Here is a 26863-nt window from a genome sequence, read left to right on the forward strand (position 1 = left end):
GATGGGGCCGCGAGGAGGCATGAGGTGAGGGGTAAGCCAGGGTGGAGGGGTGTGAGATGAGGGGTCCAAGGCTGGAGACTGGGAGGAGGAGGAGGAGGAGGAGGAGGAAGGGGCTGAGGGGCGATGGAGAGGGGGCGTGGATGGATCAATGAGACAAGCTGGACCAGGAAGGCTGGTCAAGGCTGGGTGAGACCATGCAGGGGCTGGGGTGGGGGACAGGGAAAGGGGTGGTTAGGCTGGGAGCCAGGGCAGGGGGAGATGGTGGCCCCAGGAGAAGGTCTGTGTCTTAAAGTGCATGGAAAACTAGCCAGCCAGGCTGCCTGCATGGCCTCGAGAGGGGCCAGCACTGGGGTCTCCATTAACACCTCTGTTCCTCAAGTCTTTCTGTAAAGGGACAGTGAGTTTCTGGCCCCTTTAATGGGGCAAGAAAATGAGGCCTGTTGCGTACTCCGAAGTTTCACATGTGAGGAGACCGATACAACAAACCCCAAATTTCCTAATTAAAAATCCTTGTGTTTTCTGAGATGGGGGTTGAATTCATCTTAGCACCCTGAGCTGACGGCCCAGGGCTCCACGCTTCATGGGGTCACCTTAAAAAGATCACGAGGCTTTTAAGTGAAGAAAATAATTAATTACTTCATATAGTAGTACACAGGACTGTGCCATGCTCTCTATAAATATCGTGGAAACTCATCATGTATCCCAAATAATTTGGTGTAGCAAAGGGATAGCATTCCTACCATTCTGGTGTTTTAAAAGCAGTTTGGTCATCTCTTCAAGGTTTTCTCGCAAGAGTTGGAGGTGCTGAAATAAGCTGTGTGGAAGTTTTTCGGCTCTCTGTTGTGAATGTGACTCAGCGACTCAGGCCGCTGCTGTCGGTGCCGGCACGTGGTTTACAAAGTCGGACGCGTGTTGGCAATGTCAGCAGAAGGCCAAAGGCTCAGTGTGGTTTACTGGGGTGAGGAGGTTTGTGAAGCCATGATCCCTGCTCCCCTCCACCCCCAGGGCAGAAGCTGTGGTCTGAATCACAGCCAAACCAGGGCTGCCCCCGGCTCTGAGGTTAGACCACTGCCTCGTCACTTGGCAGGCAGGAGATTCAGTCTCTGGGGTCGTCAGCCCAGCACGAGGGGTTGGATTGGGTACAGTGTAATCCTCCCTCTTCTCCTGTTTACTCACCCCAGGCCTTTTCCAGCAAGGGTGGCAATTCCTGGAGCAAATGAGACCACTTATTATGGTGGAGCAGAGACGAGTGGACCCGGAGCACCGAGGGCCTCATGCTTGTGAGCTGGTTGGTATTTTGGCATCACCAGCACTACAGTTCTCATCACAGGAGCTTTGCTTTGTGAGCCCTGTACCCTCCTAGGGAAAGCCAGGCATGGGGCAGAGCTGCTAAAGCACTGGCTGTGGCTGTGCACTCCCTGCAGCATGCCATAAATCCAGCTCATGATGACAGGGACGCTCCAAACCCTCCGTGCTATTTATTGCCTCTCGGCGAGCAGAGGTGTTGCTGCTCTGCTGTTTGCAGCCCGTGAGAGGGCAGCACAAGGCCGCCAGTTGTTGGCTGGGGATTTTTTAGGTGCTGAAATTGGGCATCCTTACAGTGCGATGAGAGCAGCACGGGGCGATGGAGCCAATCCTCTGAAACTCCTGAAGCAATGTGTGACTGTTCGCTTAAACCTTGCTCCAGAGCATCTTAATTCCAGTGACTAATGTGTGAAACCGACCAGGGGTAGAATGAAAGGTTATTTGCTCTGCTTTTCCCTGCGGATGAAAAGTGGAACGAACATTGACCCTTACTACATTTCTGCAAGAGGCTGTGAAAATCCTTCATGCTGGGCGGGATCCATATCTCTATCATCATTCTGCAGCACGGCCAGTACTGATTGCTCTAGAGTATCGACTTTTTAGCAATCATGGGTGTGCAAGAATCGTAACAGTAAAAACATATTAATAGTTTAATTTGTTTGTTTTCTGCTTTTTTAGTCTGTAGGGCACCCTCAGGTCATTTTTCCAAGCTCTTCCCAACCACATTGCAAAATCTGGCATAAAATCGAGACAGCTAGCAGGACTCACAGCTGATAACTCTGTTGTCAAGTAGCACTTTTTGTGTGTCTGTGTCACTGGCAACCTGCTGTCTTGCAAATTCACTCTCTTTGGGGTCCCTGCCCAGACTGCCTTTCAGGTGTCAGCTTTCAGGATGGTTTTTTTTTTGCAACATGGCAATTCATCCATGGGTCAGCACTGAGCTGTGCTTTGCAGAGCCCACAAAGCTGTCGCTCATTCTCTTGTTATTACCTTACAACTACTCAAGTTTGTTCTTTGTCATTTGATGGAGTCCAGTATCTTTAATAACTCCTTTCCATTTTTCCTTCCAGCTGAGTAATACAGAACTTGCTTTTCCTGGGATAATCCATAGGGATGGATGTTGGGCAATGAAAATGCAAAGGGGAGCCAGGATCGTGTGATTGTGTTGGACCAGGAGAAGGTAAGAATTTTATATTCAGTGTTATATCTGAAGTGACTGCTGTTTATGCACCTAACCTCGTGACAGAGCAAAAACACAGCCAGGAGAATATTATTACCTGAAAAACTGTTTATTCCCCCTTAAAAATTTGTGAACTGGCAAAGAGGCAGCAGCTCACACTGGGAAGATGTGGGGACTCCTCTGTCCTGTGTGCGGATGTCAGTAGTCAGGAGCTGAAACATCTGTGCATCTTGTCACCTCTGCTGGGACAGTGGTGATTTCTTGGTCTAGGAACTTGGTCCTGAGAACTGCTGAGTAAATTCCAGTTGGCATTTATGAGAATCCTCTGGAGGGGTGATCTTTGAGCCCCCTCAGGAGTGGGTAACGCTGGCAGTCTGTTTCTTAGCTGGTCACTAGGAGCTTAGCCCTGTGAAAGGCCCAATCCTGTGAGCTTCAGAGCTCTTTCGACTCTCAGTTACTTTCATTGGAGTTAAGGGTCACTCAGTACCTCCTGGGAGGAGGCCCTGAGTGGTCTCAGCTTTTAAAATTAATGGTTTTGAGCATGAGAATCTGGCCTGGGAGATTTTAATTTGAATTTGCTATTTTTAGCTTGAACTTGAAACTGACTCAAATAGGTTTTCTGCCTTCGGTACTATATGTTACTGTGCTAGAGCCTTCCCCATTGTTGGTCTCGCAGGCGCCAAGTCTGTCCTCTGTCTTAGCCAACTGTAGCCAATGGACTGAGATCAGGGATGAATTTGGCCAGGGATAGTTGAAATAAGAAATAAAATCTAAAAAACTAGAGATATATAAAGCAAAACTTTGAGCTTGGAATGGCTTCTGAGATTCTGAAAGTAATTTAAGTAATCCAGGAGAAAATATGCAATGAAATCTGTTTTCCATTATTACATGAGATGGTATGTCTTAAAATTTGATCAAAACCATTTTTTTTTTTATGATGAAGATAATGCAGCTTAAAGTGATGTAGATATCTGGGATCTTCTTTTTTCAATGTATTATTTACAAACTATTGTAGACCTGACATTCTTATTTATTTATTGATAAGACTTGCTGTTCCTATCTTGATCTGGCAGCAAGTAGAAATAATTTCTGACTGAGTTCTAGCTACCAGTAATATTTTTGAAGGAAGTGGTAGTAAAAGCTCGTTATTGATACGTATGTGCCTGCTAGTTTTCCTATCCAGACCCAGTTCGTTGTATATCAACACAGCTCGGTGGTAGAGAACTGATGTTCTTGCTTGCCTTGTATTTAAGAAAAAGTGAAGACACTTATGTGATAGTCCTGGGTTCATATTTCTCTGGTACTGTGGGTTTTGTAAGATTCCTCAACAAAGCCAAGATCGAATAGCACAAGGACGCTTCATTCCTGTTCCTTTAAAGGAATATCTTTCAAGCTTGGCTGGCTCCTGAGCTGAATGGCTGTGAGCAACAACATCTAGAGTTCAGCGTGGAGAATACCTATGTACATCAATGAGCAAGCAGGGCTAGAGGAATTTATTCCCAGGTCTGTCAGTTCTCCCCTCTATGAGCATATACGCTCCCCTTGCTGGTTTTGCATTCCTATTCCCACACCATCAGTTGATCCCTATTCCTCTGTAGTTTTTATCCAGTTCATATCTTCGCTGAGGGATGTCCTTACTCACTCCTCTCAGGGAATTTCTTTGGAGGCCTCATCTATCCCCACAGGGATCAAATAATAGACCGCTGTGTCTCACCAAGCCAGGATTCAGCGAGGGCCCTCTTGGGTTGCGGATGCCATTTACCAGGAAAGGGGTCAAAAAAGAGTCTGTTTCATATTTTCTCCCTTGGTACTACAGGGAATTCACCCTCAGAGAATTTATGAAAATGTCTGTTGGTCAAATAAGTGTGTTCTGGATGTTCACAGTAATAATTTACTAGCTGGCAGGGCTTTTTTGTTTACATCCTCCATAAGGATCCCATGGGACAGACTGAATCCTGGTTTTGGATATTTGATTGAAAGTAGCTCTTGGGGTATCTGCCAGGATGTTTGTAGTCCGTACACAGCCAGTTGTGGGATCTTATGCCAATGAAGTTTTAAGGTAAAATAAATAAATACCTTTTCACCCCATCAGCAAGCATGCTGTGTAACTCCGAAAGTGAATCAGCTAATGACTCAATACAAACACTTCTGATCTTGCTGAAAACAGAAGCTCCAGTCTGTTTAAACTGTTCCTGCCCAATTTCAAGGCAACAGAAAACCCCATAGGTCTTGCAAATGCATTGCTTAAATGGAGCCAGCCCAGGGGAAGGCACAGTGCTTCAGCTGGCAAGGAAAGAGGGGAGGAGATGGAGGCTGTGCAGCGTGGGGCACGGGCACCATGCGCTAACGGGGAGAGACGATGGACTCACTGGGGTGTCTGCCTTGGATGCTGCATGGGTGGAAGATGGCAGTGCCAGTTGACCAGTCATCACTGCAGCTTGCACGAGTCTCTGCTGCACCCCACAGCACACAGCGGGGTACATCTAGGTGAATGTGAAGCTGTGCAGCACGTGTGCGAGAGACCCACTCTTCACTTTAGGCTTCTAATTGAAGCACTTCCAGCAGGTGCCTGCAGTTAAGGGGCTAAATCAGGGTTCATTTCTCTTAATCCCTTCTGTAAAATGCAGATAACAGCACTTTCTATGGGTTTCAGTCTTACCAAGCTCCAAGCAGTGGGCAAAGTGTTCAGTTTAATCTTCATTGACCATGTGTCTTTTGCACTCTGTGGCTGTAAGTTAAAGTCTGGAATTGGGCAGAGTGTCACACCTGCAGCATGAAGCAATGGCAAAGCTGGGCATGGGGTGGAAGAGCAGAGCATGTGGTGATTTCGTCCCAGTTATGTGACATCTGGCTCTACTTGGTGCTGTCTGCAACCTGCAGCCTGAAAACTAACCTGAAAATGTAGCAGCATTTGAAGATTGCTGGGAATGTCTTCTGCGCAGCCCCACAAATGGTCATGGATGAGAAGAAGAATGTGCATGTAGTTGTGACGCGTGAGGGACTCGTGGGTTAATTTCTGGAGCAGTTACAAATTGTACTCTTGCTCAGATGCTGCTGGAGAACCAACAAAGAGGCTTCTCGGGGAACTATGAGGGCTCACTTGTCTTTTCTGTCTCTCCAGGAGCTTGTGAAGTTGAATCAGCATTTACTGTTGGTACATTTCTCTCTACGAATCCAGAAAAGGTGTATCAGGTTCTTCCAGACAACTGTTCTGACAGCAAGGGAAACCAGAATGGGTTTATAAATAAAGGGTGGGAAATAGCTCAGTAGTAGCATAGCAGAGAAGGATGCAGAGGTTTTAGTGGACCATGAGCTGAATATGATTCAACAGTTGGTGCTTTGTAGAAAAAAAAAAAAAGGACTAATTTTATTCTGGCATTTATTAGCAGGAAAGTCATGTGAGACACAGGGGGAATTAATCATGCCACTCTGGTAGGCATTGGTGCTCCCAGCTTTGAGCACTAAGGAAGAGAAGAACACACTGGAGACTAAAGGAGGGTGAGAAGAACAACCAGAGGGCTAAAACTCTGGACCTAGGGAGGAGGCTGAAGGAACTGGGTTTATTTAATCCAGAAATCAAAGATGAAGCATAGGGTTTGCTAAGGACAGTCTTCCCATGAGTGAAAGGTAAGAGGGCTGAATCAGTTCTCCTTAACTCTGCAGTGGGCAGGAGAGGAAGGCTGCTTAACTTCCAGCAAAACACATTTCAGTGAGGTTTATGCAGGAGATTTCTTCTTATTAGGCAGTAGGCTTCATATGGGATTTTTTGTGTGGTTTTTGTAAGTAGATCAGAGAACCCCCTGAATATGGTATACATGTGCTTGATAATGCATGTGGGGGGATTGGATAATTTCTTCGGGGTTGGGAAGGACTGCTCTTCCTTTGGGCTTGGAACAAGGTTCGGTGACATTGAGGAGCAGCAAATTTGAACAGGTGGGAGAGGTTTATTTGCACGCAGGGAGCTGGCTTGCAGAAATGTCGATGACACGTGCAAATCTCCCATTGGCTCCAGTAATTTTTCAGGTTTCTGATATTGCACTGGAACCGACTATGCAGAATAAACCAGAATAAACCCAAACCCGTGCATTTCTGTGACTGAGACCACTGCAGTTACAATTACTAGGCAGACGACTGCAAGGGAATTTTCTAAGGATCTAAACCTTATATTTTAAAAAATAAACCAGTCATAATGAATTAGGAAAGGGAGGGGAGATAAGATGATATTCACACCTCTTCCAGGGTGGGATACCTGTGTTTTTGCGTACTGCAGGGTACATTAAATCTGTAAGGCTCATCTGAGGGTATCTGGGTGTAGTAAATGCTATAAATGCCTGAAATTCCCTGGATTTGATGGAGCAGTACCCATTTTGGGGAACAGGGAGGGAACGTTCTGCTCCAAAGAGGCCAACTGAACTGATTATTTCAGTGAGCAGGGAGCCTGTAGCCACTCATATCTTTTATTGGTTGCCAACAGTACCGTTTATGAAGAAGTTCTTTCTTAGAAATGGTTGATCACTGAAAATGTCAGAAAATCAGTCAAACGTTCAGATTGCTTCTCTCATTCCAAAAAGCTTGGATGGGGGAAGAGTTTTTTCCTAAGTTTAAAGCTGATAAAACCTCGCTGTCAGAACCCTTTGGCTTGGGGTAGTGTGGTCCCAGAAGTAAACTGCAGCTTGCTTACTTCTGTTTGGAAGGTTTTTAGCAGCCCTTGGTACTGGGGCAGAAATGCAATGAGAAGACTTTTCTTGAGCTTGCTCTTGTTTTAGTGAATGCTGACAAACTTAATGGCTGGTAGAAGTTCCCTTTTTTTCAGCCTAAAAGCTCAATAGGTGAGGGTTTTCATAAGCTTGAGTTTTGCAGCAAAGGGTTTTTTTGGTTTTTTTTTAATTTTAAATTTCAACCCAGGCAGGTTCTCCTATTTTAGTGTTCTTGGTATTGAAGATAATTTAAAATCCTCTGAAGTGGTTTTCCAGGTATTCTTTGGCTTTGATGAAAGAGAGTTAGTGTCCATATCAAAAGCATCCAGGAAAAATGATTAATTTTCTTCTTTTGTGTGGCAGAGAGGCTAATGGTGCCACTGCTGCTGCAGCTGGCACACGGTGAACAACTTTGAGCTTGCAAGCCCTAAAGCTCTTTGGTTCTCCATTGAGTAGTATTGCTTTAGGAGCCTATGCTTCTTACCTCAGCACAAGGCTCTAGACCTAAGGAAACACCACCAACAGGCCCATAAAGGTATCTAGTTTTAAAGTTAACTCTACCCATGGCGAAGCCCTCTTGCCTCCTGCTGTTGGACTGGAAAGTTAACTGTGGACAACCCCGGCTGATGGGGCGAAGGAGAATATGTGGGTCACGTTACTCTGCAGGGTGCTGCTGGCAGTGGAATCACAGTCCTTTTTATAAAGAACTGCAAATCTTGGTCGATGATTTCCACTGCTTTGAGTATCACAGGTGTTACTGAAAGATGCCTCTGAGCAGTTTGACCAGTGAGTCGATCTTTGATTTATCAGCAGATACAGTTCCACAGGGGGAGCAGAGATAAAAGGCAGATGGATTCAGTCATTTTAACCACCCTATTGTTCTCCTGTTTATAGTGAGTTACTGGTTCTTGGACAAGGTGGGAAGAGTCTGTGGGATTTAGTTCTTTAACAAAAGCATCCTTTCTCCACAATGTTAATTACTCATTTGTGCCAAATGGGGAATGAGAAGCAGAGTTTAAGGATCTAATTAACATTTGCTTCTCCTTTCAACAGATCAGTCTTTACACTCAAACTCTGTGACAAAACTATTTTCACTTACTTTCTAGTCATCTGAGAATCTTCCGGCCTCCACGGAATCTGAATTTCCGGGTTAGGAAAACAAATGAATAAAAAAGCAAAGCTAGAAATAATAGCCTGCTACTTTTAAAAAAGGACAAATGTCATTCTTTTGTGTATGTGTCTTCTTTTTCGCCCAGCAGTGGTTACTGCACATGCTAGGGGAAGTACCTGTTAACATGAAAGCTTCTTCACAAATCTTTTGTTCTGACATCCCTAGACTGGGCACAGTTTAAAAAAGTATATATTTTATCCTGATTTGGCTTATTGCCATACAGGAATAGGTAATATAAAGTACCGTTATGACAATCTGAGTAAGGCAGTATTATCTTTGCCACCGTAGAGTGGCATAATTAGAGTAGTGTTGAAAAGCCATAGGTTAAGGTTTTTGCTTTGGACATATACCAAGGAATGTTATGTTTTTTTAAAAAAACATTGCTTCTCTGAAATAAGGACTACAGAATTTGATTCAAAGTTCTTAATTTTGGAAAGCATTTTGAGGTTTGCTAAAGGTGCCATATTTAGTCATAAAAATAACAAAATGAAAAATACAGAAGTGTATTTATAGTAAGAATAATGAAGATTTATAGGGTAACGATAGTTGCAGTGCTCCTAGCCTAGGAACTCTATATTGAAAAGAGTGATTGAATGTTTGGCTTTTAAAAAGAGAGAGAAAAAAACAAAAAACAGATGAATAATGAAAAACAAATCCTTTCTCTGGTGAAAAGCCAAACCTGTGTTTTGAAAATTAAATGTTTTTTTGGGTTAAGCAGTGAAAAAATGGACTTGATGTTTGCAACAGCTTGGATTTATTATTGGAACCAGTTGGCTGTGCCATAGAGGAGAGGAATTTTCTGGTAATTAGAGCAAGAAACTGGGAGTTAGAAGCGGTAGGGTCTGTTTCTGGCTCGGGCACTAGCACGCTATGTAGCCTTGGGAAACATGCTGCCTCATTTGTACCTTGGCTTTCCCATCTATAAAATGGGGCTAAGGAAATAATTCAACCTTGCAAATTGCATGCACTAATTGAACAACATTTCCACAGCACCTTGAGGTCTTACTGCTAGAGGACGGATTTTCACAAGCATGTGCTGCAAATGCTGTTGAAAACTCCTGCCCTGAGCATTTAAAAACCTGATTGCCGAGATTCCTAAATCCACACGTGGGCATCTAATTGAAAAGGTCTGATTTCCAGAAGTCTGTCTGCTGATGAAGAAGAACATGATGGGGAGCGTTTTCCCACCGGACTATGAAAACAGGGATCACAGGACTCCCTCCCACCAGGATCCTGCCATGTAGCTTGGCCGATTTCACAGGCTCCCCCTGCTCTCCGCAGTAACGTCTAATCCCCGTAGGCTGTGGCTCCATCACAGCGCTCCGAGAGGCAGCTACAAAGAGGCAGGTGGGGAATGATCAGCTTAGTTAGTACGTGCAATTGGTGGTCTCTGGGGGTGCAGAAATGCTCCTCGCCCTGCTGGATAGAGCTTCCTTAGGAAAGCAGCAGTCAGAATTAATTTGAGCAATAGCTGCACATCCTTACTGGAGTTACCACCAGTATCCCTGAGGCCCCATATCTGATTTGGCTTGGGTTTCCCAGCGGCTCAATTTCTAAATCACCATCTGTCAGCGTTAGAGCTACTTGGCCGCCCCTTCCTTCGGACGATGCCGTGGTCGGTGAGTAAAAGGAATGCCGTTTGCCTTGGACGCCATCCCTCCCCGGAGCAGAGGAAACGCGCGCTGACAAGACAGGAAATTCTCGTGAACCACAGGACCTGGAGCTCGCCTCTCGCCTTCCTGTGGGCCTTACCCAGGTTTCAGCCTGGGTGTTTAAAGATTATTAATAGCAATAGTTACATTAACAGGTTTATGTTTTTCTTCTTCTGTCAACAAAGTTATTTCTTCATGTGAGACTTTCTGGTTGTTTTTATTCAAAGTAGTCGGAGACAGACCCAGGAATGTGGTGGTATTGCAGTACAATGACCCGTTGGAGCTAATGGGCAGCCAAGCGGGGATTTCGCTTTATGGAAGGCTCTCAGTCAGAAGTGGACAAGCGCTCAAGTCTCCAGTGCAAAACAAATAGCTCCAAACTGGGGCAGGCTTAGCACAGTGAAGGATTTTGTTTCACAAGTATTTCTTTTAAGCAGCAGCGCGCTTCCAGAATGCAGTCACTTTCTCCTTGCTATGGCTGATCGTTCCTGTGCCTGTACTGTTCCCCTCTCTCACCCTGTTGTACCTTTGGCCTGGCTGTGTGATGGCCCAGCTAGGGAATTATCTCAGTTTAAAAAGGGAAAAGAATGAAATCCCCCCTTTTTTGTTTTCCTTTCTGTTAGGTTATTTTTATTTCAGGTCAGTTCCCTAATCCATATTTCAGCTGCAGAAACAAGTCATAGAAACAGCAAGAGGGTGATGAGGAGTGGAAATATGGGAGCTGCTTAAGCCAGTGCTTCCACTGAAATGAATGCTTGTGCAACGATAGGCTAAGCCTGGACAAAGAGAAGCTCTCTTTTGCCCTGCCTTGAGTCATGAGGACCTCAAAGTGAGTCTTGGCTGCACCAGTGAGCAAGACATATGAGTGTGGTTGGGTGTTTGTGTCCAAGGACACAGTTTGTGCCTTCAGTGTTTGGTCACTGGGTAGAAAGCTCTGCTGTTCTTTGGACATAAAGGCTCTGCCATGGTCAACAAGCTCACAGACTGGCTTTAGGTTTGCAGGAAAAAAAAGATCAGATGAAAGTGCTAGGTTAACTACATTTCAGGAGTGTGACTCTCTAAAGTAAGTCCTGCATATTCAAAAGTTAATGCATTACTTTTCATTCTTTAAAGTGCACCTCTTTGTGTAACAGGACAACATGTGCAAATGCATGAAAGGAACTGGTCATTGTCCTAGACAGAATATTGGGTGTGTCTGACTAATGGTCCAACAGGTGACAAGGTGGTTACTGGGGAGCTCATAAAGGTGTTCTCATAAAATCTGTGGCTTGCAAGCATTCGCATACAGGGAAGAGAAGCCCTAGTTTTTAAATGTGCCAAACACTTCCTGCAAACTAATTATTTAATCTTCTCCTGCTTTCTGTTGGAGGTGCTGGTGCTTGGCACCTGCCAGAAGAGATCTGTAGCTGGCATATAGGCAAGCTGAATGCTGTCTTTGGCGAAAGGTGTATTTGGTCTAGTGAAGAAAGGGAAGGAGTGTTTGGAAACAGAAGCACAGCTGAGTAGCACGCAGGATGGGGAGAAGTTGTCTTCCATGATGTCTGCACTGATAGACAAGCAGTTACACAAGGGGTTAAACAGGACTTAGGGGGTGAGTAGATGGTGGGCTGGTTCCCTCTTGAAAAGACTTTTTAACAGGAAGAAGGACAGAGAAGAGTAAGAGTTCAACTTTGTTTATCCCAGATTTATCCTGGAGTGCAATATGCATTGTAAACAACTTTCTTCATACATACATGCACATACAGAAAAGTATGTGCACGAAGCCTGTTCTGATTTATTTTCTCTGTTGTTCAGATTTAGGCCAAAGTGGTACAAGTTCCTAGTTTCCCTTTTTCCTTTTAAAAATTAGCCCAACATGTAATTTCACTTACCGTAGGCTTTGTGTTCATCATGCAGAACAATAGCCGCGGCAGAACACGAGCTCTGAATGACCACCCTGAATACAAGCTAGCGTTGTTTCCAGCACAGAGTCAGAGCAAGTACCCATAACCCTGAACAACGTGACAAAACCTGGGGTTGCTTCCTTGGTCTGGACCCACCAATTCCCTTTATTGGGTGCCTGGGCTGTGTGTGAGCTTGCTTTACTCATCCTTCCTCTCTGTTGTGTGGGGTGGCGTATCGCTGCCGAGGAGGGGGAGATCAGAGACATTCTTTTCTTATGATCAGCCTGAATCTCTCCTTTTGTTGATTTCATAACGCCTGGGAGAGCAACTGCATCTCCCTCCTGGGACCAAACTCAACCCCGTAACAAGGCTTCCTTTCTCCTGACGTCTCTTCTGACCTTCGTTTCACTCTTAACTCCTGTGTCAACTTGACAACCCTGGATCATACCCTGACCTTGCAGCATCGCTGCAGAAGTTGCTAAGAGTGACTGGAAAGTCTGTTGGTAATGAACTGGCAGCACCAAAGCCGGCAGCACGTGAGTGTTCCTTAGAGGTCAGATTTTGTATCCATCTGTTGATTGCTTAGCCCCAGTTAACTGTTGATATCAGCTAAGGTCCCACCCAATGTGATATGGCTTAGAGCTGCAAAATACTCCTGGAATATATCTAAATGCAGCCAGCCTTCTTGTATTGAGTGCTGGACAAAGCATTGCTCCCTAATCATGCATTACTGCATAAATACTGCACATGTTTGTTCAATGAGTTGGAGATGTTTGGGATTCATTTTCAGCACCTCCAGACATCCCCAGATCTCCAAAACAGGCCGTTCTAGGAGCAAATGAACTAAACCTCTGAATTAGAGGGGTTTAGCTGTGAATGTGAATGGATCCACTTCAAATTGGAGAACAGACGAGAGGGAAACGGGACTCTTAAGTTCCCTGAAGGCCCATGAACTGACCCTTTGAGTTTTCTTTATTTGTCAGAGGAAAGAAAATATCAGAGCTATGTTTTCTCATTTGCCATTTAACTAATTTCTTTGCTCGTAACCGTAACAGTCCTGTATGAATCACCTCCTTTAGCCAGACTTAGTCTTGTGAGCTGTCATCGATTTCTCTCTGAGCCTTGTGGTACACCGCTGTATGTGAAAGGAGAACTGGATCCTGTAACGGACTGATAAACCGGGCTGGCAGTCCAGCACACTTACAAACATCCTGCCTGTAAGTGCCTTTGATAATAGTGTCCACGCTGTTTGGTACAGAACAGATCCTGTGCGATGCCTGCATTGAACATCCTGCTCTTGAGCAGATCGTAGATCTGGGACTTCGCCAACATCCTGCAACATCTTTGAATTTGGGTCTTTGCCCTCTTTGGTCCATGTGGAAGCTCAGGAGCTCATTCAACTCTGAGGACACTGCCTTGGCTCTATCTGAAACCAGTATTTGGGACTTCTGGGACACAACTGGACAGCAGGAGCTCAGTCTTTCCTGTTTTGTTGGCTGTATGGAAAGAAAACCTTTACCCGTGCACCACAGCAGGCCTTGCATGGCTGGCTAGATGCATCTGTGGAAGGGAAAATAGCATTCCTCTAACGCATCGCAGGCGGGTGGTTACGGCCAGAAACAGGATGCTGGGTTTATCAGGCCAGTGGGCTGACTCGGGACAGCAAACCCTGTGTTCCCCAGCCCGACTGATGGGTAAGATCTTTTGTCTGATCTCAGCATTGCTTTTAGCAGCTGGCTCCAGAGAGAAGGGAGGAATGGCCTCCTGCAGAGCTGGGCCTTACAAAGCAGCCTGTGTGGGATGGAAGGTCCCCTGCTCTCTGGCTCGAAAGAGCGTGTGGGGGTGTGTATGTGTGTGCGGTGGGGGGAGCACTTCTGGCAAGCAACGGACTTGTCCAAATAAACAAAGGCCTAAAAACAGCCCGTCCTCTGCCCCTTGAGGAACCCTGCTGCAGATGTTGCCAGTGACTGTAGGTCCTTGTTGGGAATCCCATGGATAATCATTGACAGCAGGGAAACACATGGCAGCATACAGCAGCTCAGAGAGGGCCCTCTTTGTTCACTGAAATCACTGAATATCTGTCTTGTCAGTGCTGATGAAAAAGCACCGGCTGGTTCAAGCTCTGAGAAGGGAGTGAGCAGAGTTGCCTTTTGCTCTTGGCTCGGCTGTAAGCTTGCTGTGTGGCCTCAAGCAAGTTGCCTCTCTCTGTACTATAGTTCCTGCTGTTGCACATTGAGGTCAGGGCTAGAGAGCTACTTCCCTGGGGATTTGTGGCCAAGCTTTTAAACTTTGCAAGGTGCTTTGTGGCTGGAAGGCACTATGTTCAGAACAGGTAAATTTTCAGTATTAGTGTAATTATTTACGTACGGTTCAAAAGATGAGGAGGGGCTGAGAAGTTCAGCTGAAAGGTCAGCTTGTTACAAGGCAGGATTTCTTTTGCCACCAGTGAAAATGAGAAATGAAGCAAAGAGAGGAAGAGGCTGGCTGGGTATGATCGGAGATGACACTGGAGCAGGCTTGGCCTCTCTCACATGAAATGCTTTCCCTTCTTTTTGCTGCATTGTGAGTTCAGCTTTTTGGCTGTGTTACTCAGTGATTCATATTGCAGGCACAGTGATGGCTGCGTGAGGTGGCTTGGGCTAGAGCAGGGGTGGACTGAAGAACTGAGTGCGGTTCCAGCGTGAGCATGACAGGAGGCAGGGACTCAGGATTAAAGTGGTAAAAGGAGGAGTCAGGCCAGGCCACGGTGCTTTGGCTAAGCTGTGTAAGGTGCCCCCTTCGTGCTCCATTCCGCACACCGCTGTCGAGTCTCATGGTATGCAGATAGGAAAGAAATACATGTTCCCGTGGATTGATGGACTTCCTTCCTTTTGCAGAAGTTAAATTGAGGCAGGAGGTGGGAATAACTGAGAGAGACTTGGACCTAAGGATATGCTGTTGTTTTCTCCCACTGTAAATGTGGAAACCACTTTCAGAGTTCTCCAGATCCGAAGCAGCCGATTGATTGTCCTATGGTAAAAATGAAAATGCTAAGCAAACCCTAAACCTGTAAAAACCTGGGATGTAGTTCTCAGCAGGACTATGGAAAGTAACCATATACTTTCTGTTACACCTGAACGCTACATACCAGCCTGGGGAGTGACAAGATTTTCCAGCCGTGCTCTGAAATCATGTTTTATGGGTCAGGGGCACCCCAGGGACACAGCAAAGCATTTTGGATGCAGCTGTGAATTAGTGCGTCCGTGGAAATTTCCTATGGAGGGGGCATCTACCAGGAGGGATGCGTCTTGGACAGGTGCTGATGTAAAAATATACAGATCCACATATGGGCTCCAGAAACACAACAAGCTGGCACCAGCACTTTCTCAAACCAGACTTTTCTCTTCTGCTTCATTTTTTATTCCTTCTTGAGGCTTTTCCAACATCCCTCATTGGAACTTATAATCTGCTGACCTTATCATTTATCATGCCTTCCAGTCTCAGACTCACTGCAACTCACATCCCTCCTAATGAAGTAGTAGCAGATTGTTCCCATCTGATCCCGTTCCTGCTAATCCTGAGACATTACAACTGAGTTAAAAAGTCACACCTGTAGTTAACATGTCAAGAAGCACCGAAAGGAGACTGTGTGAGGCCAAGGTGAAGTGACCAGATCGTTTTGTGTGCTTGGAAATCAAGCTAGGAACATTCAGTGGGAATTTTCTCATGAAAATGACTGTACCTGTTTCACTGTAGCGCAGCTATCTTATCTTCTCATTTGTATCGGCTCAGAGTGGCAGTTTGTCCCTAATAGTGTAGAATAAAGAAAGGAATAGGATATAAAAGACTTGGGATCCAGTTTTTAAGAGTGGTTTTAAACTGAGGGTGATTCTTCACAAAATACTTATCTAGCATTAAAAAACTCATATATCACAAGATTGGAAAATACCCTAGATCACCAGCTGCCAACAAAATGTAGGGATGTGGGTCAACTCTTGTCTTCACAGCTTCTGCTGAATAGTTGTTTATCTCTCATCTCTAAAAAGGAGGATACTTACTTGCCTTCGAGATTCTTGGATGTGGCCGTTTCACGTTTCTGGAAAAGCCTGGCAGCTCCCTTTATTTGGATAATGCCGGTCACAGAAATCCATCATTCAGAGACGTGGTGTTAGTGCAGCGGGAGCTAGGCACCTTGAGGAGTGGAATGTCAAATAGCTGCTGCTTTTCTGTGGGGAAAGAAAATATGTGCTTTCAGGCACTGGAAAAGCTTCTTAAGAAACCCTGTGATACTGTAAAACTTGCCAGAAAATCTCCAAATAGATACTTATCACTTTATTTGAAAGTAGTTCTCCTGTGGGCCGTAAGGTTTTAAATACCTGAATCTTAAAGAAGGCACGGGAAATACAGGAAAGCGACTGATTCTGCAGAAAATCCTTTTCTTCTCTGTCTCATCACGTAAGTTTTTATTGATGAGATCTGAATGACTTCAGTGGTGCAAACAGGCTCCTGCAGCACTTAAACGCTTTAGAAAGCCTCACCTGTGCCTTCTTGTAAACTCTTTTCATACCAGAGTGCATTAGCCAACAGTCCGCTCTAACTCTCCCACTGCACAAACTTTCTTCTCAGAAAAGAGGAATGGGAACTGATTCTTTCTTGACTGGCTTTGGCCAGGTAATATGGCAGATCTGTTGATTCAAGAAAGTTATTCTTCCTACCAAGTATTCTGCCTACTAAGGAAGAAAGCTATTCTTCCTTATTTACCCTAACCAAAAGCAGGATTGGCCTACAAAATCCAGAATATGCTTTTCCCGATAGATTCCCTGCCGTCTTGGTAATCCCAGTGACTCGTTAGGGACTTTTGCGGTGGGGCATTTGGAAGGAGAGATATCACTCCAGTACAAACCGTGTTTTGAAATATCTTGGCTCTTGTTTGCCTAGGAAGGTTATAAATACTGTTCCCAGGACAAACATTCTCCGTGTCTGAGAGCTAATGAGCCAAACAGCTGCTCTGAGGCTGTCCACCTCTGACACCAGTAAACACTAAGCCATGTGAAAAAGATTTTAACATGCCCAGACACTCCGATATAAGAGGTTGTATGTGTGTCTAAAATGCAGTTTTCTTGCCACATTAATTTTGTACCTTCAAAGGAAAAAGTCTTTTAGTGACCGTCCTTGACACCTGTAACTGTCGGAATGAGACCGGCACAGACCATGATCTCTTTGACACTGGGGCAAAAGCAGCTGTTTTCAATAAAACGCACTACGTTCACGGAAGGAAGGGAGCATAAAGTGTCACAAACATCTCTCTTAGGAAAGTATGCATTTTTTGTAAGGATCCATCTGAAAAGTGCCACATGCAGGCAGCATTCACTGATATCCTCTGGCTGTCTGAGCAGCTTCGAGTCCAAAGCACCAGTAAATCCACTTTAACTGGCTGACTAAACTGGGCTTACGGCTGCTTTGCGCTACCAGAACAATGAAAGGTGTCCTGGCTCATGCTGACGCATTGGATCTAAAATATAAAAGAATTTGTAAACAGGATCTGGGAACCATTTGAAGACTCAAATAACTTTCCCCATGAATTTGTATCAACACAACACAAATGTCCACAATTCACTTCAGAAGTGACATAAACAGGAGACTTAACTGTATGTCAAACCTAAATTAGTCTGAAGAAGTGCGTGGGGGATCTTGCAGTTGTGAGGAGCTGGATGAGTGTGCAGAGATGAACATTTTGCACGGAAGTCTCTGCTTCTCAGTCATCCTTTGGGAGGATCACAAGGCCTTTCTTGTAAGACTTTTTCCCATTCAGTGCTTCCCCAGACCCCGAACTCTAACTGGGGTTACAATTGGCCCGCTGAAACCAAACTAACATGCAGTTGCAACTAATTGTATGCAACCATGAGAGCAAAAGCTGTGTTATCGGGAGGATCTCAAAGCTACACCCGATTCTGGTTTCTGCAGAAGCTGCATAAATCTAGAAATTCTCCTTTGACTCTGCCCGGCCTTCTGGCACCACTGGGAGCAGAAGCAGTTGTATTAAAGGGCACTGATTCCTGATCTGGGGCTGTGGGAACCATTCTTTTCACCTGATGCCTGACTCATGTTGACTTAAACCCAAATGACTTTTGTTCAGGCAATGTGAAGGCAAAGTTGTGAGCAGGACCTTTTCATTCATGTTCCCAGCAAGCATGCATACTCTTCAAAGGAAAAAAAACAATAAACTAGGTCAGTTGAGCACAGTAAATAGTTTTGTCTCTCTTGTTTTAGGCTTTAAAAAACACCCCAGTTGCTTAAGTGAAAATTGCTGTGACTTAGAGAAATGTGTCCCAAGGCCCCTCTTTTGTTTGTCTGTCTGTCGTTGATCATTGTAAAAGTCTTTCTCTAAGAAATGCAATTGGTCAGTTTGCTTTTAGCAGCTCAGGGTTGGATGCTGATCTTAGTTCCTCTGCTTGTATCTGGCATTAGTCTGCTGAAGTAAGTGGAGTGACTCAGGATTTATAGCTGTGTAAATGAGAGCAGAGACGATCATCTGAAGCCTGCTCAGTTCTTTAGCATCTGGAGAACATAATATATTTATTAAAAAAACCCCAACCAAACATCTAGTGATAACTGCTCTTTGACATCCCAGTCATGACATTCTTTCTAACAGGGAGACCGGGCAAGGGTGGGAAGAGAACAAAAGCAGTGGGGGGTAAAGGAATTGAGAAATCTGGCCTTCATATGCTTGTAGAAATGGGGAGGATGCACTTCTCATGCTGGGTTTTCCCTGCTCCTGGCCCCTTGGATTCATTGGAATTACTCCTGATTTACACCCATTTGAGTGGAACAGGATCACTCGCTTTTTCTTCAGCAAAACAAACATTTGTTACTTGGAAAGAAAAACACAAGGATCTTAAAATGTGACCCACAGCTGAGCGGAAATTCTCAGTAATGCAAGAATTTGGGTTTCTTTAGTTTGTAAACAAAGAAGGAACCTTCGGAGGGAGCGTGTTGATTAATGCCATGGGGGACTGCAGAGGGACAGTTCCTGTGGCCATGAAACTGGGGAGTCATCCTGCCACGGTCACAGCGGTTCCAGGGATATGCAATGGGAATGTGGAGGAGCAGGATGCTCTAGCAGAGGAGGGGGTTGAGCTTTGGGGATGCCGACAGCAGCTCCTCTACTGGCCCTGAGCCCTCAGGCAGGCCAAAACTTTGATCAAAACAACCCCAACTGCCAGAAGAATTTGAGATCCAGTGCTGAACTGAAGGTAGTTTGGGGTGTACAGATGCAGGCAAACAATTAGAATTATTTCCAAGAGCACCCTAGCAGTCTGAGTGCCAAAAGCCCAAAGGGAATTGAGGTCAGATGCTCAAGTGGTAAAAACTGGTGTGGGTCTTCCCAGGCCCTACCTCTAAGCAATGTTTTCTAGCTCTCTCCAGATCTCAGGTTCCTGTAGCTCTCATCAAGAAACTGCATATTCACTGATAGTGGATGGTTTTGCCATCCTTCCCTTCCTTAAATACAACAGCACTATTTTCAAATGCCAATTTAATTTAGCCTAAGGAGAGGCGCAGAGCTCCTTGAATCGGGAGCTGTCAGTCAGGTAGGGAGAGCCCAGGACAGCTTCCCTCCAGCAAGACAGAAGAAATACACATGCACATTCACACACACTCTGCTTGCTTAGCACAGTCCATTAAACTCAGCATGAACTCCAGGCCCAGCCATAACCCGTGATATTTATGGAGTGAATATCTTCCTGTAAAGGATGTGGAAGGATAATACAAGTGCCGTAGAGCTCCTACCCTCCCTCACATTTGCTCATATCTCATACATATGCTTTTATGACTGTTTCCCTTATCTGGGACTGGAATAGCAGGGTCAGATCCTGGCTGCTTCTACATTCCGCACAGGAAAGGAAAGGACAGGAGAAATGCTTCCGCCCTCCCTCCCATGCCCTGGGCAGGCCCAGATCCTGCTAGGGGAATATCAGCCCACTAAAGCCTGGCTCACCGGAGCCAGCACTGGCTGCAGCCCTGCCAGATGTTGGCCCTAGGAGGTGTTACGGGACAAGTACGCTGTATATCCACAAAGCAGGGGAAAGATTTGCAGCTGGACCTGCTCCTGCCCCCAGCGCTGAAGGCGCTCTATGTTTTCCAGCAGCCACCAAGCAGACTGCTTGGGGCAGCAGAGGCTGGCGCAAAGTCTGCGGTTGTTCAATGGCTTCTACAGCCTTTTTCCCTAAGAAAAGGGCAGGCACGTGGCACCTGGGAAGGGCTGTTACTATAGAGGAGCCCATCAGCCTGCATGACACAAGTATGCTCCCTCCGGTTTAACTTCACAGCATCTACAACATGAAAATAGACCTTCCTTTGTACCTGGTCCCTCTCTTCATCTGAGGAGAGAGTCTGATAGAGAGGAAACATGGGGACTGATGATTGCTGACTGTTCCTGCCATGGCTCTGCTGATGCCCCCTAAAATCCATAGGTTCACAATGCCCAATGACCTCTCACCTGGGGCAGAACAACCCCAGATACTCCAGAATCAGGAGCTTCTGTCTTTAAAAGCTGTGTATGGAATCGTCTGCCCAGGAGCCCCAGTGCAGATGTGTGTCTCTCTCAGAAAATAGAAAGGACCTGGTTCTGATCTTGTGTGTAGGAGGGACTTGTCTCGTGCAGAGGCTGAGGTGACGGTGGCACTGAAGAGATCGGCAACAGACCTGTTGTTCCCTCAGAGCTTCACTCTGCCATGAATTGATGGGAGGTGTTGCTGAATGTGCAAACTGGAGCACCTGCACTCAGAAAAGGACTCAACCAAATAAAACAATAAACCTCACAAGAAGATGGGAATTGCCATTCCCCAAGCTCATTTTGTGGCCTCACCTGAGAGATTTGAGTGACAAGATTACTTTAAGGTGCCTTTTCCTGAGCTGCTCTATTCTGTCCTACAGCTACAAGTCAACCACCTCTTGCCAAGCCTGCTGTGTGCGCGTCCTACACCACCGCCTGCCTGCCATGCCAGTCACCTTCCTCAACGGTTTTCACAGGACACAATGACTTCAGGAGAAGGGACCCAAGGGGTGAAGACAGAAAACCCTTTCACGCTGTGTCCTTCCCAGCCCAGCTCTGCCCCACGTCACTTTGGAGTCATTGGCACAGATCAAGGGCTCTCCCTTTTGTCTGATAAGTCCGATAAGGTGGGAAGACTTGGAAGAGTGACAATCCCTCCATAGGGAAGGGGTAAAACTGAAGGGTCTGCTCTTTCTCCCTCCTTTTGAATGAGCTGCAGAGAGCTTTATTGCTGTGCAATTAAAACAATCCTAGGACAAAAACAGGATGAGAGAGTGCTACTTTAAAAACAAAACAATTAAGCAAAGCCTACCCCTTCCCCTCCCCAGAGGCTCCTATGGAAGTGGCAGCTTTTGAGCCAGAAAACTCTGCTGAGTTGGATATTTCTGGCATTCAAACCCAAGGCAAGTGATGACCTCCCAGCGCTGGCTTTGGAGGAAAGGCTGTACCGAGCTCATGGCAGCAGATGAGACCAAGCTTGCAGGCACTGACACGTCTCCCCTGAAGGCTAGTTATGCTGTAGCCTGTGGAACAGCAAAATGAGATTCTGAGTGTGGGAAAGAGCTGAGCAGACACTGGCACAAGCTGCACGAGCAGCCAGCCAAGCCTGGTGGGGGGCCGTGCAGGAAACACCATTTCGGGCCTTAAGACTGAGAAGGGAGAATGGCTTTGGTCTTGAGCTTACAGACCTGAGTCCAACACCAGGTCACTGAAACCTGGTGCTAGCACAGCTCCACGGACCGGGGTTGTGGGAACCCCTCTCTGGAAAGAGTCTGGGCTCTCGCCTGCTGTTTGTGTGGCTTCAGTCTTAGCAGGGATCCTACATCTCCTTTTGAACACCAGCTGATGATGATGAAAAGGCACACGGCCAGTAGCTTCACTGACCAGGCAGAATGTTACAGTAATCTTTTTGGAACGTGAAAGCCTTGCTGATCACAACAGTGCTGCTTTAAATATTCCTCTGTACCTCGTAACACTTTGAGCTGTGGGATGACTATCCATAAAGTTAGTCTCAAAATGATCAGCGAAGGAGCCAGCGCTGTGTACATAACCTCAGGAGTTCATCCTTCAGCAAACACATCACTTGAGCCCCACTGCCAGCTGAAATCATTCTCTGATGAAACCAGGGACTAGCATAATCACTGTGCAGCTGCCACAGGAATGCTAGGGGTAAAGTTCTGGCTCTAGTTATATCAGTGCAGTGTCAAATTAGCCTCATGCTCTTGCTCCTGAGGTCCCTTTGTTGCGGGCGTTTTTTCTGCCACAAGATTCTTTCTTTCAACTCTAATTTTAGTTCATGTGAAGGATGAAAAAGGGTCTTGTATCCTTGTCGTGAGGCTGGTTCATGGGATTCCCCTCTGACTCAGCACAGCCTGGACTCTTCCCTCGCCCCTTCAGCAGAGATCCCTTTGAAATACACCTCGGGCTTAAAATGGCATCGCAAGCTTTGTCGCAGGTACATTCTGGTAAAGTGAACAGCCCCAGTGCATGGCAATTTGTCTCATTCCCTTTGTTTCTCCAAACTCTTTTACAGGATAGCAGTCCAGACTAAGCTGACATATTATTTTGAGAAGAATTTGAGAAGCTGGAAGTAATTTTGTTTGTTTCCTTTGTTCTAGGAAAGGGATCCGCACGGCCCTGCCAGCCCTCCTTGTCTGTCTGGGGCAGAATGAACAGGCTTGCAGGGCTTGTGGGCGTTTGAGCTGTGCCCTGGCCCTCACTGTTTCCTCTGAAGGAAGATGAGCGTAGCAGAGGAGGAATTTCACCGGTCCAGGGGACTTGCACAGGGAGAGGGCAAGTTTCACTCTTTTGGTGGAAAGGCAATGACACTGGTGAGTCTGTGCAGCTGGTTAGTTATTTCCCCACTTGGAACATCAGGGAGACACAGAGCTCTAACTGTTAATGACAGAGTCGAGAACCTTTCTGTGTTTTTTTGTGTGGTTTTTGAAGGTGTTGAGTGACCAAAAGCTGCCCTGGCAGGAAAAGCCATTTTTCCTTACCTCCTTGAAACATAGAAGTCTCCACAATTTTCATTTTACCTTGTCCTGGTTTCAGCTGGGATAGAATTAATTTTCTCCATGGTAGCTAATGCGGGGCTATGGTTTGGATTTGTGCTGGAAACAGTGTTGATAATGCGAAGATGTTTTAGTTGTTGCTGAGCAGGGTTTACACTAGTCGAAGGCTTTTTCAGCTTCCCGTGCTCTGCCAGGTGCACAAGGAGCTGGGAGGGGTCACGGCCAGGACAGCTGACCCCAACTGACCCCAGGGATGTCCCACACTGTATGACGTCATGCTCATATAAATATATTCCCTCATATAAAGCTGGGGGAAGAAGAAGGAAGGGGGGGACATTGGCAGGGATGGCGTTTCCCTGCCCCAGGCACTGTTAGGCAGGATGGAGCCCTGCTGCCCTGGGGATGGCTGAGCCCCGCCTGCCCGTGGGGAGGGGTGAAGGAATTCCTTGTTTTGCTTTGCTTGTGTGCGTGGGTTTTGATTTCCCTATTAAACTGTCTTTATCTCAGCCCATGAGTTTCCTCACTTTTACTCTTCCAATTCTCTCCCCCATCCCACCCGGAGGGAGTGAGCGAGCGGCTGCGTGGGGCTTGGTTGCTGCCTGGGGCTAAACCACAACATACCCATCCCCTTCTTTTGCGGTCAGAACATCTTGGGCTCAAAATTGTAATAATTTGAGAACCCCCAATAACTGTTTTTTAACAAAGCCTCTTCACCTCACAGATTGGCCTATCTCTGCCAGGCAGGTCATTCATTTCCAGTCTAATGCACAAGGGAGAACACTGTGAAATGACTGCATAAAGAGGCATTAGAGTAAAGATGATTTGGGGCTATTTGCCTGGCAAAGAAATTGAACCAGCTACAGCTTTTCTTTTACCTGACTCATGGCTGTGTTGCAGGGATCTGACTGGAAAAAAACAAGTGAATATTATTCACCTAAAGTCTGCTTTCAAACCCATCTCTGTGCACCTTTTTCGCCAGATGACATCATGCTTCTGAGGGTGAAACAACTTAAACTACAGAGATGAAAATTATTGGTTCAAATAACTTCCTTAAAACAGCAACAACAACAGCAGACTGAGGCTTTGTAAAACTTATTTGAAAACATCTGTGGCTGCATCTCTGGGGCAAAATGGCCTAAACTGTAAGAGTTTTAGTAGTCTGTCATAGTGGTTGCTTTACCAGCAACAGTGTATTTAAAAGACAGTACAGCAAAAGCCACACTGAAAAGAAAGGCTCTGAACTTAAAGTGGTTTAAGCAGGTTTGTAACAGTAACCCTGTTGTACCAGTTCATAAAATGGTATGAAAAAATGCAGTGTTTGTAGGCAGAACTAATAATGTTCCACTACTAGCTAATAAAACTGTCACCTCTAAATATATCAGGAGGGTTTCTAACATCACATGAGTTTCTGTGGAAAAGAGCCGGGGCGATTGTTTAGGGCTAGGGGAGGAGGGAGGCACCGGGTGCTGGGAAGCAGCACACAGCAACGCACAGCCAGAGGAGCGGTGACCGGGGCTGGGGCCCGGGAGCTGGCTCTGCTCACGTGAAAGCCCCGCTCGAGACCTCACGCAGGCTGCAGCCGGCCGAAACATTTCATCTTCCTTGGCTTGTGTGAGTTCGGTCTGTCTGAAGGCAATGACGGCTGCAAATACAGACTATTTCTTGTTAAAGTTGTGTGAAATGATGCCATTCTTATAACAAGGCTAATCACGGAGCTTGGGACTTGTCTTTTCTTAACTGTTTATGGTGTGAAATTTCTGGAAAATCTATTAGTAAGGAAACAAATGAAAAAAAAACACCAAATATGAAAGATCAGCCTCAAAGATGTGTGCCTGTAACAAAAATAAAGAATGAAGAACACGTAAGCGAAAGTCTCACACTTAACATTTCCCAAGGTATTTTCCATTGGTTTGTAACTTACAGCACTTTGTGCAGACCTTCGGAGAAAGATCATGTTCTTTAATCAGCGGTGAAGTAGTTGGTTTACAGCTAATTTGGAAGGTGCCTGTGTTACATTCCAAGGTTAACACTCCCTTCAGCCGAGGAGTCCCTGCCTCCCTAAAGCTGCAAGCCCTGTGCTAAGGCTGGCTCACAATTACATCCCCAGGGGCTAGAAAGCTAATCAGAGATTCATGTGCAGAGATTCTTTCGTGCCTTACAGCAGCAGGCTGGCAAGAGCACTGCCTTGCTGAACTTGCAGACCCCGCTGACCTGCACTGCTCCCCTGGCCGCTGAAGTCCTCCCCTCTTCTCTATCCTCTGCGTTGGGATCAGCTGCAGGAGGAACCGGATGACCTCAGGGTCCTTCCAACCTGAATTATTCACTGATTCCATGTAATGAGCTGGAATTTTTCCAAAACCTGAATGGGAAAGGTGTGGGCAGGCTCCTGTTGGAATCCCAGATCCCTAATGAGAGATACACACAAGTCCTGGTGGGCCACCCACCCCTCCAGGTCCTACCAGCCTGGCAGAGCTCAGGGACCTGTTGCTGCCTGTTGAATCTGTGTGAGATGTGCAGCTGGTATAAATTAGGGAAGATCTATTGATTTTGGCAGAGCTATTTTGACCAAGGGGCTGAGTCCTGGATTTTTAGGTGATCCCAGAAGTCTTCAGAGAGATGGGATCTGGTGGAGAATTTTACCTTGTGCCCTTTCAGATATGGCTGTATGGATACAGCAGTGCCTGGCTCACGCTCCTGAAAAAGCTCCTGGTAATTATGCCAGAGCGGCTGCTTATTCCGGGGGCGGCAGAGCCTGGTGACTGATGCGGGAGCCCATAACTAGAGACCTCTCGTTAGTCCTTTCTCTTTCACGAGCCATATTGCCCTGAGCACCTCCTTTGGTGCCACATCCCCGCAGTGTTGTGGGGACCAAGTCGCACAAAAGGTGGAGCGCGACTCAGATGCCTCGGAGGTGTGCGCCAGAGGACTCCTCTAGATCAGGAGGCCTCCTTATATGAACCTGCCCGAGTCCACCTTAAACATACCCTCCCTCCCTGCAGTTTTTCTTCAGGATAATTAGGCATGCAGTAAGATAAGAAGTGGAAAAACCCGAGGAAGCATCCATTTCACAGGTGGGTGCAGCTGACTGTTTCCTCCCAGGGCCTGTTCCTCCTGCAGTTCCGTGCAAGCCAATGCCTCGGCACAAATGCCGCGATGGTGACTCACGTCTGCATCCACATCTTGCAGTTGTTGAGCAAGTAACTGAGCAGGGTCTCAGAAGATCACCTGCTGTTACGCTACCACGGGGAGACCTGTGCTGGTCGGCAGGTAACAGGTACTTTTGTATTGCACCTTGACAAACCTTGAGGCACGGAGTGATTGCTGGCAGCTTTGTCTGCATTGCCCTCGAGGTCTGATTTTCTGCCCGGACCAGTAACCTGGATGCTGAGCTCCGGGGATCCTGGGGCACCCGCCTGCACAAGCACGCCTGGGGCAGGCTGTGCCCTCGGACGGGTCTGTGCAGCCCATGCTGCCTCCAGGCACGGTCAGGTCAGGCAACAAGCTGTGTTTGCAGCCCTTTGTCAACTGTTCTTGAAGGGGTTGTAGCTACAGTGAGCCCAGGGTCACGCAGGGGGGCTGCAGCAGGGCTGGGTGTTAGGCTGGGATCCTCGGAGCTCTAGTCCAGGGCCTGGTCCTTGCATGAACTTCTGCCTCTTTGCCACATCCAGAGCTGCTTGTAGCCTGTCCGGAGGCAGAATATGGAAGCTGGTCACAGAAGCCCTTCGTGCAGGATCTTGTGCATTATTTAGGCAAAATCCTCCAGACAGTGTTAGGGAAGAAGTCAGGGTAGGTAATTAGAGTGGGGCTAGCTGGCCTGAGACCCTGCAGCTGGCTCTGCTCCGGGTTGGGGTGAAAGGCCAGATTTCTCACAACAGCAGAAACAGGGTGAAAGAGAGGGGGAAGACTGTCAAGTGCTCGGCTTCCAAAAC

At 46.4% G+C, this 26863-nt stretch overlaps 1 long non-coding RNA gene across 1 annotated transcript; it reads left to right on the top strand.

The window, feature by feature from the left end:
* Window positions 1-244: 244 nt before the first annotated feature.
* LOC135316762 (uncharacterized) lies at window positions 245-23412 on the top strand. Its single transcript, XR_010376016.1, has 3 exons — window positions 245-1288; window positions 2376-2485; window positions 22539-23412. It is a non-coding gene; the product is annotated as an uncharacterized LOC135316762 (long non-coding RNA).
* The last annotated feature ends 3451 nt before the right edge of the window (window positions 23413-26863 follow it).

The sequence above is a fragment of the Phalacrocorax carbo genome, chromosome 22 (assembly GCF_963921805.1).
Source record: "Phalacrocorax carbo chromosome 22, bPhaCar2.1, whole genome shotgun sequence".
NCBI lineage: Eukaryota > Metazoa > Chordata > Aves > Suliformes > Phalacrocoracidae > Phalacrocorax > Phalacrocorax carbo.